This window comes from Vulpes lagopus, chromosome 22 (genome assembly GCF_018345385.1).
Source record: "Vulpes lagopus strain Blue_001 chromosome 22, ASM1834538v1, whole genome shotgun sequence".
Classification (NCBI taxonomy): Eukaryota; Metazoa; Chordata; class Mammalia; order Carnivora; family Canidae; genus Vulpes; species Vulpes lagopus.
The window spans coordinates 18,121,346-18,143,321 of record NC_054845.1 but is presented as its reverse complement, the minus strand read 5'-3'; the positions used below and the strand labels follow the sequence as shown (position 1 = coordinate 18,143,321).

The following is a 21,976-nucleotide window of genomic DNA, read 5'->3' as shown; positions in this document are numbered from 1 at the left end:
AGCCTGGTGTGGGACTCGAACCCAGATCCCGGATCACAACCTGAGCCAAAGACAGGTGCCCAACCGCTGAGCACCCAGGAGTCCCTAATTCTTGAGTTTAGCAGGAAAATGACATTAATTATGACAGCTTTAAAATGTGTAAATTTATAAATGAGGGAGCACAGTCATGGATTGGCTAGCACATTAGCCTGAAGAGAAATTCCCTGTTGTTCATGGCTTTTAAGTCTCTCTCAAATGCAGAAAATCAAGAGGCTGGGGGGGGGGGGGGCTTATTTTCTTACTCCTTGCCTATCAATGCTAAATAAATACATGCTCATTAGCATGCTGGGATACAGTACTGTCTCCATTACTCCTGTCCTGCCTCCCATTTTTCCTTCTTACCTATCCCATTAGTTTTGAAGAGTGGATTCTCAATATATACACTATTTCTTGGTTAAAGTAAAAAAAAATATATGAAGTCACAAAATAGAATAGCAGATGTTTTTTCATTGTGGGTCATCTCTGTCCTGCAGGTAGAGAGAAGAACAGGTACAAATTCCAGAGGGAGAACAGCTGGAAGATTTGGCATGTTTGGAACGTAGTGTAATGAATGAGTGGGAGGGTGGTGTGAGATATGGCCTTAAGAATCTGTGGCCAAGGGATCCCTGGGTGGCGCAGCAGTTTAGCGCCTGCCTTTGGCCCAGGGCGCGATCCTGGAGACCCGGGATCGAATCCCACGTCGGGCTCCCGGTGCATGGAGCCTGTTTCTCCCTCTGCCTGTGTCTCTGCCTCTCTCTCTCTCTCTCTCTGTGTGACTATCATAAATAAATAAAAATTTTAAAAAAAAAAATTAAAAAAAAAAAAAAAAGAATCTGTGGCCAAGTGATGAAGAACATTGGAATCCAAGATTAGGATTTGAGATTTTATTTTAGCATCAAAAAGAGGCCAGGGAGGGATTTTAAGGAGGGGAGTGGAATGATTATTTACATTTGTGAAGGGATTGGTGAGTGGTTCTATGGATCCCAGTTACTAGGTTACTGTGTTCTTTTAGGTGAGAGATGATGGTCAACTGGAAACAGATGTAGTGGAGATGGAAGGAAATGAATGGATTCTCAACATGTATTTTTTTGGATATAGAATTGACAGGGTTTGCCAACTGTCTTAGTCTGTTCAGGCTGCCATAGCAAAATACCATGGGCTAGGTAGTAATAAACAACAGAAATTTATTTCCTCACGGTTCTGGAGATTGGAAGGCCAAGATGGGAGTGCCAGTACAGTCAGGTGAGGTTTCTCCTCCAGGTTACAGACTTCTCATTGTATCCTTACATGGCGTAAGGGACAAGAGATCCTCTGGAGCCTCCTTAATAAAGGCACAAGTCTCATTTAGGAGAGTTCCGCCCTTATGACCTAAAGGCCCCATCTCCTAATACTGTCACGTTGGGTTGGGATTTCAACATATGAATTCTATGGAGTTAGGAGGCCACAAACATTCAGACCACAGCATCAACAGATTAGATGCAGAAGTAACATTTCACTTGAATACTGATAGGCGATATGGCTCATTAAGTGGTTGGAAGTATAGTCACTTTACAATCATGAAATAGCCATGAACTAGTTTATAGAAAAATCTGGCATTTCTTGTCACTTCTGCCTTGAACCAGTAAGATTTTCTCTGCTGTGGATTTTAAGTCTGTGAGACTGGTTCAATTAATCATTCTACTCTTAAATAACTTGTGACATTATTTAAACATAGTCACTGGGATTAGTAACTTCTCTTCACACAGGAAGAAAATCATTCTTTTGTGTTGTAAACTCCCCACTGATTTAATGTAGGGCTGGAAGCCATAAAGGGTGAAGTAAGGAGGGAGAAAAGGTAAAGAAAGAGTAGATGAGCTGGAGGCTGATGAGTCAGGCCTACTTAAGTACCTCTTTTTCATTAAGTATTAGAGTCTAACTAAAGAGTGAGCCTCTTCTGTGGGCCCAAAGGATTTGGTAGGATTTGTGATTCAGTTTCTTGTTTTTTTAATGATTTGTCCATTTATATGAGGGAGATAGAGAGAGAAAGAGAGAGAGAGAGAGAGAGCAAGGGGGATGGGCAGAGGGAGATAATCTTTCAAACCCTTCCACTAACCACAGAGCCTGACACAGGGCTCATTTCCACAACCCATGAAACCATGACCTGACCAAAAACCAAGAGTGCAATACTCAACCAGCTGAGCTACTCAGGCTCCCTGGGATTCAGTATTATTTTTTGAATTTTTAAAAAAGATTTTTATTTATTTGAGAAAGAGAGAAAGCATGAACAGGTAGGAGAGGCAGAGGGCAAAGCAGGCTCCCTATTGAGCAGGGAGCCCAACATAGGGCTCAATCCCAGAACCCTGGGATCATGACCTGAGCTGAAGGAAGATGCTTAACTGACTGAGCCACCAAGGCACCCTAAGGGATTCAGTATTTTTGAGTGCATCACACCAAAGTTCTTATCTCATGCTTCAGGGTCTCAGGCCTTTCTAATCAGGGAATCATTAGATTTACCAGGATTGAGGATGTAATCTCCTCTGTAGCTTTGACACCCTTATAATGAAGTCCTGAGCCTCATCCCTGTCTTGACTCACTCTGGTGTAAGAATGCTTAATGTTTTCCAAAATTTTTCTTTTTATTTTCTCTATGTATGCAAAAAGTCTTTTACAAAATGAACAAACATTGGTGAATAAAAAAATTCTCAATAAAGTAGGGATTGATGGATATTCCCTCAAATTATAAACTATTCTATCACAGTCCCCAAACCAGCATCATGATTACTGGGAAGCACTAGATGTATTTCATTTCATTTCAAAAAGAAGACAAGAAAGGAGCCTGAGTGGCTTAGTCAGTTAGGTGCCTGTCTCTTGATTTCTGCTTAGGTCATGATCTCAGGGTCATGGGATTGAGCTCCACTTGGAACTCTGAAGTGCTGGGTCTGCTTGAAATTCTCTTGCTCATCCACTGCTCCTCCACCCCCCGCTCAAGCACACAAGCTCTCTCCAATAAATATATAAAATCTAAAAAAAAAGAAAAAAGACAACAAGAAAGTCTTCAAATAAGGGATGTGAGGGCAAGATCCTTGTTTCATGTCTAATGAGGAAACCTGGATAAACAAGCAAAAAGCAATCTAATTTGTATTTTGAAGAAGCTTGGACATAAAGAAGACTGAGTAAACTGAACTTGAGAAAGTGGTGAGCCACAGAGGAGCTGGAGGATACATCAGAGACACTTGCAGCTGTTTCCCGTCCCAGGGACAGTTGCCTTGGAAGACAGGTGAGCAGAGAAGTCTCCTAGGACAAGGAGAAGTCAACTGGACTTTTAGTGGCTGTACACAAGCTGGTATAGAGCATCAGCATCTGTAGGAGCCCAAACTCAGAGCTAATTGTTCCTGTCTGGTTTTCCACCAGGGACTTGTGCTAAGTAAGCAACAGTACCACCAAGAGGATTGTGCATTGTTGGTGGGAAATGCAAACGTTACAACTCGTAAGGAAGACAGGTTACTAGTAACTGTGAAAATTGCAAATGCCTGTCTATACCTTTTGACCCTGTAATGCAATTTTGGGGAATTTATCCTAGAGCTATACGCGGTAAATGATCTATATATAAATTATTCTTTGCAACATAGTTTATAATATGGGGAAATGTAAATATTACAAATGTAGGAAACTAATCAGCTGAATTATGTTCTGACATGCGACATGACATGTCTGTATAAAAATGAGGAAGCATTATATGTATAAATGTGAAAAGATCTCTCAAGATATGTCGTTAAGTGAGAAAAAAAAGCAAGGACATTGTGTATGGTATGGTACCTTTATTTGACTGCACAAATACAAAGAACATCTCAAAAGATATATAAGAAGCAGTGGTGGTTATTTGTGGGGTTATTTGTGGGGAAGGGTAGTGGTGGGAACTGGGTGGATGATGGACTGGGGTAAGAGAGTTTTCATGGCTTATTTAACATTTGTTATGCTATATCAATATATTGTATTTCAAAAATTTAAATTAAATTCATAGTTAAACTACAAGAAAGTCCAGGAGAGCCCAGTCATCAACTATGCCCATGTCATAGTTAAGTGGGAGTTGAAAATGTATTGCCTTTGGAGGCCGGAAGAGAGTTTCCCTAACCTTCATAATTAAAGGCTTGAATTTAAGTATCTATCTAACAGTAGAAGGGAAGTAGAAACTTAGATCCTGCATTTAAGTGGAATCCTCAAAGGGCTACATGCTAAGTGAAAAGGCAAAGGAAATACCTGTCATTGCTAAAAGAGTAGATCTTAAACGTTTCATCACAAGAAAGAAAAAAAAATTGTGAATAGGTGAATTGTTCTATAAACTGTGGTGGGACATTCCTTATCCATATGGAAAGATAAAATAAGTTCTTAGCTTATACCATATCTCAAAGTCAGTTTTAGATATAAGGAAAAGCTATAAAACATTTCGAAGAGAAAATAGGAGGTTATCTTTGTGGTCTCAAAGTAGATTCACTTAAAACACTTATGAAAATTTTAAAGGAAGAGATTAATACATTTGTTAAAATTGAAATATTCTGTGGATTACAGACATACTTGATTAATATCCAAAATATAAAAAATACTTCTACAAATCGCTAAGAAAATGGTCAAAAATCCTCCCCAAAATAAACAATGGGTATGAATAGGCAAGAGAGAGAAAAACCAAATGACCAGTAAATATGTGAAAAGATGATCAAGCAGATCAGTAATCAGAAAACTAATCAAATCTATGATGGGATACCATTTTATTTTTTTTTTTTTATTTATTTTTTTTTTTTTTGGGATACCATTTTAAATCTGGCAAATTGACAAATATAAATATGACAATACAAAATGTTGAACAGAGAATGTATTAAAACTGATAGTGAGATAATCAGTTCTTAGAGTGGGATTATCAATTCTTTTACTGTTTTTGGAAGTGCAATGTGGTAATACTTGATCAAGTTCAAGATGCATTTGTCTTGAATGTGAGCCAGTGTTTCCACTCCTCAGTGTACATCCTAATGGGGTGGTTCTCAAGGTGTGTCCCTAAACCAGCAGCAGCAGAGTCATGTGGGAACTTGTTAGAATTGCTAATTTTATTTCATTTCATTTACGTATTACTTTTTGTATGTAGGCTCCATGCCCAACTAGGGGCTTAAGCTCACAATCTTGGGATTGAGAGTTGCATGTTCAACCAACCAAGCCAGCAAGGTGCCCCAGAATTGCTATTTTTACATTCCCACCACTGACCTTCTGAAATGGAAAAAATGGTGGGGCCAGGGCCTACCAACAATGTTTTAACCAGCTCTCTATGTGATTCTGTTAAATACTAAAATTTAAGATCCACTCCCCTAGAAAAAAAATCACATGTGCCCAAAATGTGACATCTACAAGAAGGTTTATTGCAGAATTCTTTATAATAGTGGAAAAATTGGAAGTATCCAAATATTCATTAGTGTAGGATCTATAGATAACGTAAAGAAATAATGTAAGAATATATAAACTCATAGTACTACAATCGAATACTATACTAGAGTTAAAATGGATACAGTTGAATTATATATATCATGTGTATTTGTATATTTTAATATATTAAACAGAGAATAATTTTGTATGTAAAATGGATCATATGGGAAGATGTGGTCAGGATTAAGGCAAACTAGAAATCATGCCCCATCCAAAGAGATCACCTCCACTCCACGCTATCCCATTGTGACCATGCAAGAATGCTCATGCAATTGCAGATCTTCCAGTTTTTTAGAGCACAGTTAAAAATTAGAATCGTCAAGCAGACTTCTCACTGAGACTGAGGCAGGGCTCAATCCCAGGATCATGAAATCATGACCCAAGCTGAAATCAAGAGCTGAACGCTTAACTGACTGAGCCACCCAGGGGCCCAAGTTTGATAATTTCTTTATAGATTACTGATACTAGCCCTTTATCAGATATGTCATTTGCAAATATCTTCTCCCATTCCATTGGATGACTTTTAGTTTTGCTCATTGTTTCCTTCACTATGCAGAAAATTTTTATCTTGATGAGATCCCCAATAGTTCATTATGCTTTTGTTTCCCTTGCCTCCAGAGCCCTGTCTAGTAAGAAGTTCCTGCCAAGGTCAAAGAGGTTGCTACCAGATTACTCCTCTAGGATTTTGATGGCTTCTTGTCTAACATTTAGGTCTTTGAACCATTTTGAATTTATTTTGTGTATCGTGTAAGAAAGTGGTCCAGTTTGTTTCTTCTGCATATCACTATCTGGCTTTCCCAACACCATTTGTTGAAGAGACTGTCTTTTTCCCATTGGATATTCTCTCCTGCTTTATCAAAGATTAGTTGGCCATACAGCTGTGTGTCCATTTTCTGGGTTCTCTGTTCTGTTCCATTGGTCTATGTGTCTGTTTTTGTGCCAGGACCATGCTGTCATGTTGATTACAACTTTGTAATAGAGCTTGGAGTGTGGAATTGGGATGCCACCAGCTTTGCTTTCCTTTCTCAACAACCCTTTGGCTATTCAGGTCTTTTCTGGTTCCATTCAAATTTTAGAATTGTTTGTTCCAGCTCTGTGAGAAATGCTGGTGTTGTTTTGATCAGGACTGCATTGAATATGTAGATTGCTTTGGTAGTATAGGTATTTTAAAAACATTTGTTCTTCCAATCCATGCGTGTGGAATGTTTTTCCATTTCTTTGTGTCTTTTTCAGTTTTTCAGAAGTGTTCTATAGTTTTCAGAGTACAGATTACCTCTTTGGTTAGGTTTATTCCTAGGTATCTTATGGTTTTTGATGCAATTGTAAACGGGATCAATTACTTGATTTCTCTTTCTGCTGCTTCATTATTGATGTATAGAAATGCAACAGATTTCTGTACATTGATTTTATATCCTGTGACTCTGCTGGGTTCATGTATCAGTTCTAGCAATTTTTTTGGTGGATTCTTGCAGGTTTTCTATATAAAGTATCAGGTCATCTGCAAATAGTGAATTTTTGACTTCTTCCTTGCCAATTTGGATGGTTTTTATTTCTTCTTGATGTCTAATTGCTGAGGCTAGGATTTCCAGTACTATGTTGAACAACAGTGATGAAAGTTGACATCCCTGTCATATTCCTGACCTTAGGAGAAAAGCTCTCAGTTTTTCCCCATTGAGGATGATATTAGCTGTGGGTTTTTCATATGTGGCGTTTATGATGTTGAGGTATGTTCCTTCTATCCCAACTTTCTTGAGGGTTTTTATCAAGAAAGGATGCTGTATTTTGTTAAATGCTTTTTCTGTATCTACTGGTAAGATCATATGGTTCTTATCCTTTCTTTAATAGGTTGTATATCACATTGATTGATTTGCAAAGATTGAACCACCCCTGAAGCCCATGAATAAGTCCCACTTGATCATGGTGAATAATCCTTTTAATGTATTGTTGAATCCAATTAGCTAGAATCTTGTTGAGAATTTTTGCATCCATGTTCGCCAGAGATATTGGTCTGTAATTCTCCTTTTTAGGGGGGGTCCTGATCTGGTTTTGGGATCAAGATAATGCTGGCCTCATAGAATGAGTTTGCAATTTTATTTTCCATTTCTATTTTTTGGAACAGCTTCAGAATAATAGGTATTAATTCTTCTTTAAATGTTTGGTAGAATTCCCCTGCAAAGGGTTCTGGTCCTGGGCTCTCATTGGGAGATTTTTGATTACTTCTTCAATTTCTTTGCTGGTTATGGGTTTGTTAGGTTTTCTATTTCTTCCTGTTTCAGTTTTGTTAGTTTATATGTATCTAGAATTTTTTTAAAGATTTATTTATTTATTCATGAGAGACACAGAGAGAGAGAGAGAGGCAGAGACACAGGCAGAGGGAGAAGCACACTCCCTGCAGGGAGCCCAATGCAGGAGTCGATCCCAGGCCCCAGGGATCACAACCTGAGCCAAAGGCAGACACTCAACCACTGACCCACCCAGGCATTACTGTTTCTAGGATTTTATCTTTTTTTTTTTTTCAGGTTGCCCAATTTCTTGGCATATAATTGCTCATAATATTCTTTTATAATTGTTTGTATTTCTGCAAGGTTGGTTGTGATCTTTCCTCTTCATTCATGATTTTATTTATTTGGGTCCTTTCTCTTTTCCTCTTGATAGGTTTGGCTAGGGATTTATCAACTTTATTAATGCCTTCAAGCGACTAGTTTTGTTAATCCGTTCTACCTTTTTTTTTTTTAATTTCAATATCTTTTATTTCTGCTCTAATACTTGTTAATTCCCTTCTGCTGACCCTCTAATCTTTATTATTTACCTTCTTCTGCTGGTGTTAGGCTTTATTTGCTGCTCTTTTTCCAGCTTCTTTAGGTGTAAGGTTCAGTTGTATATTTAAGACTTTTCTTGCTTCTTGAGGAAGATCTATATTGCTATATACTTCCCTCTTAGGACCGTCTTTGCTGCATCTCACAGGTTTTATTTAGACTGTCATGTTTTCATTTTCATTTGCTTCCATGTATTTTTTATTCCTTATTTAATTTCCTGATTAACCCATTCATTTGTTAGTAGGATTTTTTTTTTTTTTTTTTTTTTTTTTTTTTTTTTGAGAGAGAGAGAGAGAGCCTGCAGGGAGTGGGAAGGACAGAAGTAGAAAGAATCTGAAGCAGGCTCTATACTCAGTGAGGAGCCCACCACAGGGCTCTATCTCAAGCCCTGGACTGAAACCAAGTGTTGGACACTTGGCCACCTGAGCCATTAGGGAGCCCCTCATCCCTTCACTTTCAATCTGGATGTATCATTGGGTCTAAAATGAGTATCATATAATAGCAAATTAGTGAGTCTTTTTTTTTTTTATTATTCATTCTAATATCCTATGTCTTTTGATTGGAGCATTCGGTCCATTTACATTCATAGCAATGAATTTAGCCTATAAAGTGTCTGTTCCTGTGGATTTTGTATCTATTCCCTTCTAGTCTTTGTTGCTTTTGGTCTGTCTTTCCTGCTTTAGTATTTCTTACAGATCTGGCTTAGTGTTCACAAGCTCCTTTAGTTTTTGCTTGTCTTGGAAACTCTTTATCTCTTCTTCTATTTTGAATGACAGCCTTGCTGGATAAAGTAATCTTGGCTGCAGATTTTTTCCAATAAAGATGTTAAATATATCATGCCACTTCTCTCTGGCCAGCCAAGTTGCTGTGACAGATCTGCTGCTGATCTTATGTGTCTACCCTTACAGGGTAATGACCTTTTGTCTCTGGCTGTTTTCAGAATTCTCTCTTTTATCTTTGTATTTTTTAAGTTTTACTGTGATATGTCTTGGTGTTTACCTATTTTTGTTGATTTTGAGTGGAGTTCTCTGTGCCTCTTAGAGTTTAATGCCTGTTTCCTCCTCCAGATTAGGGAAGTTCTCAGCTATAATTTACTGAAATAAACCTTCTGCCCCTTTTTCTTGGTCTTCTTCTGGGACTCCTATGATAAGGACATTATTGGGCTTTATAGAATCACTGAGTTCCCTAAGTCTGTATTCATGATCCAATAGTTTTCTTTCCCTCTTCTTTTCAGCTTCATTATTTTCCATAATTTTTATCTTGTGTATCACCTATTTGATCCTCTGCTTCTTCTATCTTTGTTGTGATTACTACATCCCATCAGTTTTGCTTCTCAGTTATAGCAATTTTTTATTTCTAGTTTTTATCTCTGTAGCAGGGTTTCTCTGGTGTCTTCTATGCTTCTTTCAAGACTAGCCAGTATTCTTATGGCTAAATTGTTGTTCTAAATTTTTTATTCAGATATATTGCTTATATCTGTTTTGAGCAAATCCCTGGCTGTGATTTCTTCTTGATCTTCTTTTGGAAAAAAATTCCTCCATGTTGTCATTATGTTTAGGTTTCTGTCCTTTGAGTATTATGAAAGCTTAGTATATTTTCTGTTCCCGAGAGTAATAATATATTAAGAAGGAGTCATATACTGTCCAGGCCCTGGCATTTTAGGAAGTGTTTCTGGTGTATGCTGTGTGCACTTTGCTTTGTCTTTTGGCTCCTCTTTCCCATAGGTCATTCCTTCAGTCCTCTACAGAGTTCCTCCTTGCTTGCAGTGGGGATTGTTTGGACTTTTAAGTAGGTGTGCTTTGCTTGTTAAGATAAGCCTGGAGGTGGAGGCAGAAGGCTTGATCCAAGGAAAAGGAACAAAATAAGCAAACAAAGACCTATAAGCCTGATTCCAAAGAATAAGAAAAAAAGAAAAAAAAAAGATTGATCCAAAAAAAAATGATAAAAGGAAACAAACCAACCAATTATAAGCCTGATAAAGGGAAAAAAAAAGAAGATAAAATAAAAATATAAAAATTAAAAATTTTAAACAAATAAAGCTTATTTCCAATAGAACGCTTACACTTTAGAGCACTCTATGATCTATAGAACTGGTACATGTGGGGGTCCTGTGTTGGTCTTCTGAGGGAAAGGCCTGCTGCACTTACTCAGTCAGACCTGCCCTCATAAAGGTGTCTCTGCTGAGCACAGGGGGGTTGAGTTTGCTGTAAAAAATTCCAGCCTTAGGGCACCTGGGTGGCTCAGTCGGTTGGGCATCTGCCTTCACCTCAGCTCATGATCCTGGGATTCTGGGATGAAGCACCACATAGGGCTCACTACTCATCAGGAAGTCTGCTTCTCCCTCTCCTTCTGCCCCTTCCCCTGCTTATGCTCTGTCTAATAAATAAAATCTTTAAGAAGAAGAAGATGATTACTCCAGCCTCCACTCTAAGTGCTGTGTTTCTCTCTGAAGTCCGACCATGCTGGTGGGCAGCAGGTGGAAGATACTGTCACCTCACCCTCTCGTCCCCAGGGAGAGGAACTCACAGCTGCTGCTGTTCAGAAGGCCCTCACAGAAAAGCAAACAATCTCCTCTCCTGTCCCAAGCTCTTACCAGATCCCTGCCCTCAACTTGTCTGTGCCTGGCTGGTGGCATACCCAGCACCACAGTTCTCCTGTGTTTTATCTCTGGCCAGAGGATGGGATTCAAAACTCCATAATTTGAGGGCCTGGCAAGGTGCAGACCAACTTCTGTTCCCAGAGGAGAGCCTTACAGCGCACCCAGGCACCCAGCACCATTCTGTCCCAGAAACGCAGTCATGTGGTGTGCATAAGGTGGCTGAATTCCACTGTGACACACATGGAAAAGCTCTGACCAGGTTACCTGCCCTCTGTCCATGTCTCTGTCCCCTGCGGTTGAAAAGCCACTCAATGGCTCACAACAGCCCTTTCGTCCTTGGAGAGGCAAAATAAACTTTTCCAGGTGAACTCCAGGAAAGGGAGTGCTCTCTCCCAGTGCAAACCAGTGGATCCCCTCACCACAGCCTATTGTTCAAATTCTACATACTGTTCTCTCTCCTGCACGCTCTCTCTTTCTCCCAGACTTGACTGCAAAAAGGGCTTCTCCCTTTCATAGCACTGTGGCTTTCCTCTCCTCCAATTCACAGCTCTGAACCTTCGCATCTGCCAAGTTATCTCCTTCCAATTGTGCAGACTGTTTTCCTAACCCTTAGGTGAATTTCCTAGTTGTTTGAAATGATTTGATGTTGATCTAGCTGCATTCGGATTTGATGTTGATCTAGCTGCATTCGAGGGATGAGGTAAGCTCCGGTTCCCCTACCACTCTGCCATCTTAACCCTTCCCCACTCCTGTTTTTCACAAAGGATATATATTCTTTAAAAAAAAAAAAAAAAAAAAAGACGTATATTCTTAGAGAAATCGTACCATAAAGGCTTATCTTACTCTGAATAAAAATCATCTATGCGGGATCCCTGGGTGGCGCAGCGGTTTGGCGCCTGCCTTTGGCCCAGGGCGCGATCCTGGAGACCTGGGATCGAATCCCACATCGGGCTCCCGGTGCATGGAGCCTGCTTCTCCCTCTGCCTGTGTCTCTGCCTCTCTCTCTCTCTCTCTGTGACTATCATAAATAAATAAAGATTTAAAAAAAATGTTTTAAAAAAAATCATCTATGCTAGAGAATAACTCCATATTACACAAGCAACGTGGTTTAACAGTCATCCTTCTGATACTGTCCAGGATTCATATAATGGCATTACACATTAGATTTCTTTAGTCTAAGACTGTAATGCATTAAAAGATGTATAAACCTTCTTATATGATTAGATCAGTTTTTCTTTTAATCAGACGACATACTCATCTCTTCTAATGAGCTCTCTATAAAATAAAGAACAGAGCAGCTCTAGAATATAAATTTTATAATCTTTTTCACATCGAGCAATGATTTAGTGTTTACAATGTGTACCACTAATATGGCTATTATAGATGTGGCCCAGAGGGGGAAAATGTAGATTTCAAAGCTTGAAGTTTAAACAAATCCATTCTTAATCCTGACAATTACATTTTCTGTAAAAATTGTATTGGCTAGAGATATTTAAATCACTTTTTTTTAGAAGAAAATGTTCCAAAATATAAAACAGCCAACTAGTTTTTCCCTCCGTACGAGAAAAAATACATATATCTCAGACAAATTTAGAAAACAAATTCCAGGGCACCTGGGTGGCTCAGTCAGTTAACCTCCTGGCTCTGGGTTTTGGCTCAGGTCACGGTCTCATGGGTTTGGAGATGGAGCCCCATATGGGGCGTCTCAGGGAGTCTGCTTGAGATTCTCTCTCTCTGCCCTTCCCCCCACTCAGGCAAGTGTGCTGTTTCTCAAATAAACACATCTTTTTTTCTTTTAAATTCCAGAATCAGTTTTGTTTTAGATTATCTATTTATTTATTTTTATTTAAATTCAGTTAGCCAGATTTTATATTTAAAAATAAAATCAAAGCCCCCCAAAAAGCCCAAGCAAAAAAATCAGATTAAATAAAATTTACAGTGAATATATCCAGCAAACACCTGTATATGCAATTAAATACCTTCCGTTACTGCAGCATGAACCTCAGGCAAACAATATACAAGTGTTCTGTGTGGTAGATTCAGTTTTCTTAAAGTGTCATCAAGATATTCTTCAGATCAAATATAAAATAATAAAATGCTCTTAATCACTCCATTTGTATACATTTATAAACAAACCACTAGTGATTGAAGTTAGAGAAGCTGACATTTTCCTCAGTCCAGAAGAGGAACATGTGGACCTGATATATAATAATAAGTATCAGGACAGAAACATAAGTAGTCCCTATTCCTCAAACACTTGCCTCCTAATTAAGAGACACTGCATACCCAGTTTTTAAACATACAAGATAGTGCATCTTTGCATAATATCAAATAAACACTAAAAGAGAGGGAGAGCTAAAGACAGGAGCTCTTTTTTTCCTTCATGTACTCCAAAGGGTTAAAGATTTTTATATTTCAACTGGACAACTAGGGGTAATTTTTCTTCTTTTTTAAATGTAGTTTTGTGTTATTGGGTTTTTTTTTTAAATGTTTTTAGGAGTTTCTGCTTTTTTTGTACTATACAATATGGATTTCTTTTTTTTTTTTTTTAATTTTTATTTATTTATGATAGTCACAGAGAGAGAGAGAGAGGCAGAGACACAGGCGGAGGGAGAAGCAGGCTCCATGCACCGAGAGCCCGACGTGGGATTCGATCCCGGGTCTCCAGGATCGTGCTCTGGGCCAAAGGCAGGCGCCAAACCGCTGCGCCACCCAGGGATCCCACAATATGGATTTCTTAAGGATGACAACAGTTGCCAATTATTGAGTGCTTATCATAATCCTGTCATTGTTCTTTTTCTTTTTTATTGTCACTGTTCGAACCACTTCATCCTTGTTTTCTGAAAAGTCACCCAGCAGCTCCATGATATGGGTACTGTTATTCTTCATTTACATGTGAGTAAATGGAGGTTCAGAGAATTTACGCTATACCTACTAAGTCCATGCCACCAAGGAGGCGACCTGTATCAATCAGCCCATGGACAAAGGAGCCTTCAGAATATTCAAGCCAGAGAGGATTCCCAACACCTGTCAGATTCCAGCTGAGCTCTGTCCTTACCACATTTCCCCTCACTTCTGCCTTAATCATGAGATAATCTCTGAACTTAGGCCTATTCTTTGTTCCACTTCCTGGACTTACTGCTATCTGACATGTGATCCTGTGACATTGCTGTATTCATTGCAATAGTTAAATGAATTTGAAAGCTTCCTGAGTGTTAGACAATCCATTTATCCTTTCATGGTCTGGAATCTTGTGTTCTCCTTTAAAATATGAAGACTCTATTCTTCTAAAGGTGAAGAAAGTTTAAAGCCTAACATTCTGAGTGGTTGTATATACCAGACTGGAACATAGAGCCAGAATTATTGCTCAGTTTTAGAATCTGGACAAATGAAACTCTTTTGCACCTTAGCTTATACTTGTCTTAGCTCTAAAACTCCTAGTGCTGATTACAAACTCTGGGATAAAGGATAAGATAGGATAAAGGATTTTTGTCAAATGGTATTAGTAATGGGGATGGGGCTGCTCTTCTCTCTCTTGCTTTCTCTAAAAGGGGAAGAACAAGCTATTGAAAGAAATGAACAAAAAAAAATAAAAAATAATAAAATAAAATAAAATAAAATAAAATAAAATAAAATAAAATAAAATAAAATAAAAAAGAAATGAACACAGTAGAGACTTCAAGCTAACACTGGTCACTCTTGCTCACTCTGGAGTCTGGCCACAAGACAAGCATTGTCTAGAGTGGCCAATAAAGATATTGGCCTAAATACTGGAAACTAGAAAGAACAGCTTTCCAAATGAATGACAGCTAACCAAATTAGTAGGAAGGGTCACTTTCTGTGGGTTTTGTTTTCCTAGCAACTTGGGAAGAACGTGGCCTCTCCTAAGTGTTAAGGTAAGTAAAAACAATGATGTTGCTATGAACTGGGTTTCTATTGCTGCCAATTGGATGCTTCCCATATTTTGCCTTGCCTTAGCCTCACAACAACCCTGTGAGGTAGACACTATTAATATCTCCACTTTACAAATAAGGAAACAGAGACATGAAGAGATTAACTCAGAGAGAGATTTCCAACTTCGGTCTTGATCTGTGGAATGCTATATGCCCACAATTTTTCCACTATCCCATAAAAATAGAGTGGGGAAAAAGAAGCAAACAAGTAGGCCACCCACAGTGTCAGCTCCCTACTCTGGACTATCACCTTACTCCTATATTCCTCATACTCCTCTTGTATTTTAAATCATCTTATACCAGTTTCATAACTGTATCGAAGATCTCTGAAAGCAGATATTTTATCTTGTACAATGTTGTACCCTCAACATTAGGAAGAATTCAACAAGTATTTAGTGAATAAAAGAAAGAATGAATGAATAAACTTTGCTCTCCCAGGCCTTGTATCTGTCCTCCTGCCACATTAAATCTAAATTCCTTGGTGTGATACTTAGTGACAATAAAAATATTGGCCAACAGGACCTGAACTGGACAACAGTAACAAAACTGAATGGTCACAATGCAGCCAACTTCTGTGCAATGCCCTTTACATTACACCAGAACATTTTGTGTCCACAATGACAACAGACAGACAAAGAACAGAGATTTAGGATTAAACCCAGGTTGTCTCATGCCTAAATCTACACAGTCAGCCCTCTATCCCAGGATGCCTCCCAGCTACTACCTATCTGCTGAACCGGAATTCCCACTTCTTCTCAACATATATCCTCCACTTAAGCCTAGTTTCATTACTGTCCTTCCTTTCTAGAAGCCTTCCCAATTTTGTTCCCAGCTCCTCTAGTGCCCTGATCTTTCTTTCCCTTCTTTTCACTCCCAGACTACTCAATTCAAGGCATCTCCACTAACTGGAACATTCCCTGATTACTCAGGCCCTAATTTACATTTCAATTAATGAAAGCATGCCAAGCTGAGCTCTAAAGTAAAAATGTGTCTTATTCCTGCCAGGGAGATATAAATGACTCAAAGCGTTCATGAAACATTGGGCAGTCTGACTAAATCATCTCTGCATTCTTATTTCACAAAATTAAACGTATTTACTTTACGAAACATCTTAACTTTACAATTGAGAAACCTGGTGGACACCATCTTAACCAAGTTAAGGTATTAAAATTAAGGTGGTTCAGGTTAACCTCACCAAGAACGGGACAAACCAGGATTAGGGATGTTCTGATGCAATATACTAAGAAGGACATCCCACTCTGCCATGAGGAAACCTCAAAAGAATCAAACTAAGTTATTTCTAAAAATACCTGGTTTTTACTCTTCAAAAAAGACCAATGTCATGAATTATTGGAAAAAGGAGCTGTGCCAGGTGAAAGGGTATTAGAGGGACAAGATAATGAAATATTCTGCATTGGACTTGTCAAAAGTTCAGAAATAGCCAAAGCAAAACCAGTGAATCACTGAAGAAGTAGTTAGTAAAAGTTTCTTCTGCACACAGGAAAAAGACAATTCACAAATGGAAAGCACTCAAACCACAACGTGGCACGAGCCTCAGGGGTATATCACTAGAACAGAAGGCCACCCCCCCCCCCCATCCAGTTCCTCTTTCCACAGTTTCAGCTCCCTGCGGTCATCCCCGAGGTCTAGAAGCAGATGATCCTCCTTCTGACACATGGTCAGAAGGTCAGTAGCAGCCTAACTACAGCACAGCACCTCCTGTCGTTGACTTCACCTCATCTCATTACATAGGAATTTATCATCCCATATTATCACAAGCCAGGTGAGTACAGTACAACAAAACATTCTGAGAGATCACATTCTCATAACTTTTTCATAGTATATTGTTATAATTACTCTGGTATTGTTTGTAATCTGTAACTATGCCTAATTTATAAATTAAGCTTTATTATAGCGAAAGAGGACTTCAACTGCCTCTGTTTTGACTTTCTAACTTACACTGGCTACCTGCAAGTACCCACCCACATTTGCCCCATACATTCCTAATACAAACTCGGAAAGTATTTTCAGCACTTTGGAGACAATTTTTAAGACGTTAGTCTGTGGCGTTCCTGGAATTGGCCTTACTGAAATAAATTACTTTTTTGTTCCACCAACACTGGTTTCTCTGCCTTTGAAGTTTGCCAGCAGTAAGTGGCTGAACCTGGTCTGTTTGGGCCCCTGAAGGGTTACACCCCCTTACACCCATGCACTCTTACACCCCTTACACCCATGCACTCTTGGTACAACAGTATTTCTAGCAAAAAACAAAGTAAACAGAAACATAGTGTTTACAGTGATGAGGGAACAGAGGGCTAGCTGAGGACGAAGCACGAGCCTGGGGCAACACACTGGCAAGTCCTAGAAACAGGCAAAGGGACATTCCCCTTTGGACTCAAACTGCCTCAATGTTAATACATTGCTAAGGGCAAAAGGCAATCTTAGCCCAACCCCCAGGATCCTGTAAGTCTACTTTTACTTGTTGGGCCAGCGGGATCAAGGGAGATCGGGAGGCACCAACAGAATAGCAACAGACCTGTGGAGACCTGTGGCCTCCACCTCAGAACTTTCCCATCACCTGCAGACCTCGAGGACCTGTCATCAGGGGGAGCCTGGACCTATGCAGGAAACCTGAACCGTGCTTACCCAGACCGCATATAAGGCCATGGGCAGTTATTGCCCCAGGCTGATTTCACCAGGAACAAGCCTAAAACCTATCACCCCTTGCAGAGACACAACCCCTTACCCCTCCCCACTTAAAAAGCCTGCTTGCCCTCCCCAGCACGTGACTTCCCCCACCCTCTATTTCCCTGCTCTCTCCCTCCCCTGGGGGCCCTGAATCTCGCAGGAGAGCCCGTCCAATTGAAAGCCTGTTTCAACCAACTTTTGCCTGACTCTCTTCCATTTCACTACCGATGGGATTAAACTTGACATTTGGTGCCGAAACCCAGGAGGAGATCAAGGCCCCACGCTGGTGGGGAGCCTCTCTCTTCTCACCACCAGGCTCAATGGCCCCCTGGGGGTACTTTTGACTAAACCTGACATAACATATAAAAATTCCTTTAGAAATTTCCTTTATCTCTAAACCCCCAAGACCAGTGTTGGCAATCATCCCCCAAGCATATGGCCCACGGATATACATCTGAGGGGTCTCATGATTAAGATTTTATTAGACGGTAATAAGTGACCTTTTCCCAACAATAGCTAGCCCCCTCAAGGTCCTGGAAACCTTGCCTCCAAAATTCCTTAGAGAGTACACTATCCTCAAACCCCTCCCAACACCCAGGTCACAGGCCCGGGACAGCCACTCTTCCTGCCCATGGGTCCTGTCCCCGTGCTTTAATAAAACCATGATTTTGGGACGCCTGAGTAGCTCAGCAGTTGAATGTCTGCCTTTGGCTCAGGGCCTGATCCCAATTCCTGGGATAGAGTCCCACATCAGGCTCCTTGCATGGAGCCTGCTTCTCCTCCCTCTGCCTGTGTCTCTGCCTCTCTCTCTCTCTCTCTCTCTGTGTCTCTCATGAATAAATAAATAAAATCTTAAAAAACAAACAAAACCATGATTTTGCACCAAAGGCATCTCAAGAATTCTTTCTTGGTTGTCGGTTCCGGACCTCACCTATAATTCCAAAACTTCATCATACAGGGTTTGGTGCTTCCATGGTTTCAGGCATCCATTGGATGGAGAGGGTAGTGGGGGGGGGGGGGGGAGTCAGGTCTTGAAACATATCCCCAGCAGATAAGGAGGTTATTAAGAGACTACTGTGTGGTGACAGTGACTATCCTCCACAGTAATTAATTATTATATTATTAGAATTTCCTTAAATGAGAGGGAATTGGTCTTCATATCAATGTTGGGGAAATAGTTCAAGTTTTGACAATGATTTCCCAGAGGCATAAGTTAAAAATGACCCAGGTCAAGTTAGTATTGCAAAATAAACTAAATTGTGATGCAAAATGTTAGGGTTCAGAGCAGATGATTAACAAAGAGTTCTTGTCTGGTGTCAAAAGGTAGTTTTATTAAAGCATGGGAACAGAACCTGTGGGCAGAAAGAGCTGCAAAAAAAAAAAAAAAGAAAGAAAAAGAAAGGAAGGAAGGAAGGAAGGTAGAAAGAAGGAAAGAGAAAGAAAGAAAAGAAAAGAAAGAAAGAAAAGAAAGAAAGAAAGAAAGAAAGAAAGAAAGAAAGAAAGAAAGAAAGAAAGAAAGAAAGAAAGAAAGAAAGAAAGAAAGAAAGAAAGAAAACGAAAGAGCTGCACTGGAGTTATGAGAGGTGACTGATCATACACTCTCATTTTGAGAGGGAATTAGGGATAGTGTAAGTCCCTAAGGAATTTAGGGAGCAAGATTTCTGGGAGGCCAGTAATCATTAGGGAAAGGTCATTTATCATTGTTTAGTAAACTCTCAGTCATGAGACCCTTCAGACCCCTATCAGTGGGCCATATGCTTCAAGGAGGATTGCTAATATGCATCTTGGGTGCCAGAGGTAAAGGAAGTTTCCAAAGAAATTTTTAATATGCTAAAAGAAAACTTACAGGATCCAGGGGGGTTGGAATAATGTAAAGCTAAGACTGCCTTTTGTCCTTGGCAAATTTGTTTTTTTGCTTTTGTTTTTAATGAAACACTTCACAAACTTGTGTGTCATCCTTGCATAGAGGCCACACTAATCTCTGTATCATTCCAACTTTAACAAAACATGGGCTGCAGAAGGGAATACACCCTTAACAAAGTATTAACATCAGAGCAGCTGAACTCCCAGAGGAAGGTCACTCTACCTGTTTTAAACACTTGTCAAAGGGTTGTAATTTTTTTCTTTTGCCTTTATTTCCCATTCAGGTTTGTGATGGAATTGGTTTTGTCTGCTCAGGCAATTTGTAGGGCAGATCTCCCATTTTTTATCAGATTTAATTGTAATGAAAGGATATTATTAGGACATTTGTTGAAATTAGAATATGGATTGTAGATTATTTAAGAATATTATATCAGGGTTTGAGGTACCTGGCTGGCTCAGTTGATAGAGCATGTAACTTGATCTTGGGATTGTGAGTTCAAGTCTCACACTGGGAGTAGAGCTTACTTTAAAAAATAATAATAATTAGAATGCTCTCCCAATTCTCAGCCAATAATAATAATAATAATAATAAGATAAATAAACAAAATATTGTATCAGGATTAAATTTCTACATTGGATAGCTGTGCTATAGTTATTATGAGAACTCCCTTTGCTCTTAGGAAATACACACCAGGAGTGCAGGGGCATAATGTATCCAATTTATCCTCAAATGACCCCCCCCAAAAAATACACATATGTGGCAAATGGGCAAAATGTCCCCAATGGGAGAATCTAAGTAAAGGCTATATGGGAGTTAACTATACTATATTTGCGACTTTTCTGTAGTTTTTACATTTTTTCTGAATAAAAAACTAAAGCAATTTTGATGAAAAATTAGATGACCCAAAGTGCTCAAAGAAACTTAATTCCGAAAAAATAAAACAAAGAAAACAAATTGACCGAGGAAAAGAGCTAACTGTGTAAAATAACAGAATTACATGTCAAAGGGGCAATCAAAGCTTACAATTCGAGGAGGTATGGCAAATATCCAAAACAATTGTTTAGTATCTTCACATCTGAAAATGGCTTATGTGTCATTTAAGTGTTGTATTTCATGAAATGTCTTTCTGCAAAATGGATATTTATAATGAAACCCATCTCTACATACATCCCTAATCACTCCCTCTAAACTTAAGAGTCTTGGGGTTTCTTACATTATTGTATTTCCGAGGGATTTTGGCAATAATTCTAAAAGTTGGGAAATACTACCTTTGTCATCTACACGGGCACTTCTGGCCCTGCTCAGAGACTAGAAACATAGGCAGGCACACTCTTTGAGGAGTGTCACAACGGCCTGCTTGCTTCAGATAGCTCCCTCCCGGTTCTGCCCTGGCACTGCCATGTCCTCTTGGTAGGTAAATGAATTTTTGTCTTTTTCAAATCTTCTTGATCTGAAATTTCACTATTAGAGCCAATTATTTGAATTAGAAAAAAAAATCCAATTTTCGTGAAACTGATTATCAAAGGCCATTATTAAAAGTCACCCATCACCTGAAAACGTGAGTATGTAAGTAGAGGAGAATAAAAACAACTAACACTTACAGAGAGTCACTTGCACAGGCTTCAGCAACGCCTTCCTCGTCTACTCTCAGATGTAGTCCAGGTGGGTTGGAGGCTGCAGAACTTGCCAAGGCAAGGCTGAGGACAAGGTGTGGCTCCTCATCACTAACTGGGCTTCCTGGTCAAGGACATGAAGATAAAGTTCTTGGGGTGTCTGGATGGCTGAGACGGTGAAGCATCTGCCTTCGGCTCAAGTCATGATCCCAGGGTCCTGGGATAGAGCCTTTCATAGGGCTCCCTGCTTAGTGAGGAGTCGGCTTCTCATTCTTCCTCTCCCTCTGCCCCTCTCCCTCTGCTCAGGTTCTCTCTCTCTGTCGCAAATAAATAAATAAAATCTTAAAAAAAAAAAAAAAGAATAAAGTTCTTGGAGAAATTATATCTCTTCTCCCTGCCTATTACGGAGTCTGAGATCATCAACTTTTTTTTTTTTTTTTCTGGATATCTCTCTTTAAAGATTAGTCCCAGGGATCCCTGGGTGGCACAGTGGTTTGGCGCCTGCCTTTGGCCCAGGGTGCGATCCTGGAGACCCGGGATCGAATCCCACGTCGGGCTCCCGGTGCATGGAGCCTGCTTCTCCCTCGGCCTGTGTCTCTGCCTCTCTCTCTCTCTCTGTGACTATCATAAATAAATAATTTTAAAAAAAATTTAAAAAAATAAATAAATAAAGATTAGTCCCAACGAAAAGGAGACCTGCACTGGCCAGTGGATTGAATCCATCTGTCACCATCCAGAACCAGAATAGCCAAGTTGGTTCTGAATGTGCTCCCAGGAGGCAGCCTCTGCCACTGCCACATGCAGGGCCATGGTCCTGGCTCACCTCTCTATAGACAAAGGGCATGAGCTTACCAAGAGATCAAGACCAGCACCTTCCACACTCCCTGAAAGATAACAGGCCACTGTGTCAACGCCGGTATGCCCCATCCCTGCCCCCGGAAGCAAGGGCATTATCTGGGCCCAAGATGCTTCTGAGGATAA

The 21,976-nt window shown here is 39.7% G+C and overlaps 1 long non-coding RNA gene and 1 other non-coding gene across 7 annotated transcripts in view; both read right to left on the bottom strand.

The window, feature by feature from the left end:
- The window catches only part of LOC121480730, a 134,806-nt gene that overhangs the window by 111,900 nt on the left and 930 nt on the right, over positions 1–21,976 (bottom strand). For 5 of the 6 annotated variants that reach the window (XR_005985088.1, XR_005985091.1, XR_005985090.1 and 2 more), the window contains exon 2: positions 20,984–21,119. This is a non-coding gene — a long non-coding RNA (uncharacterized LOC121480730). Of the gene's footprint in view, positions 1–20,983; positions 21,313–21,976 lie in introns of all 6 variants that reach the window. The other variant, XR_005985087.1, reaches the window with a different exon arrangement.
- LOC121480859 lies at positions 19,440–19,545 on the bottom strand. Its single transcript, XR_005985122.1, has one exon. It is a non-coding gene; the product is annotated as a U6 spliceosomal RNA (small nuclear RNA).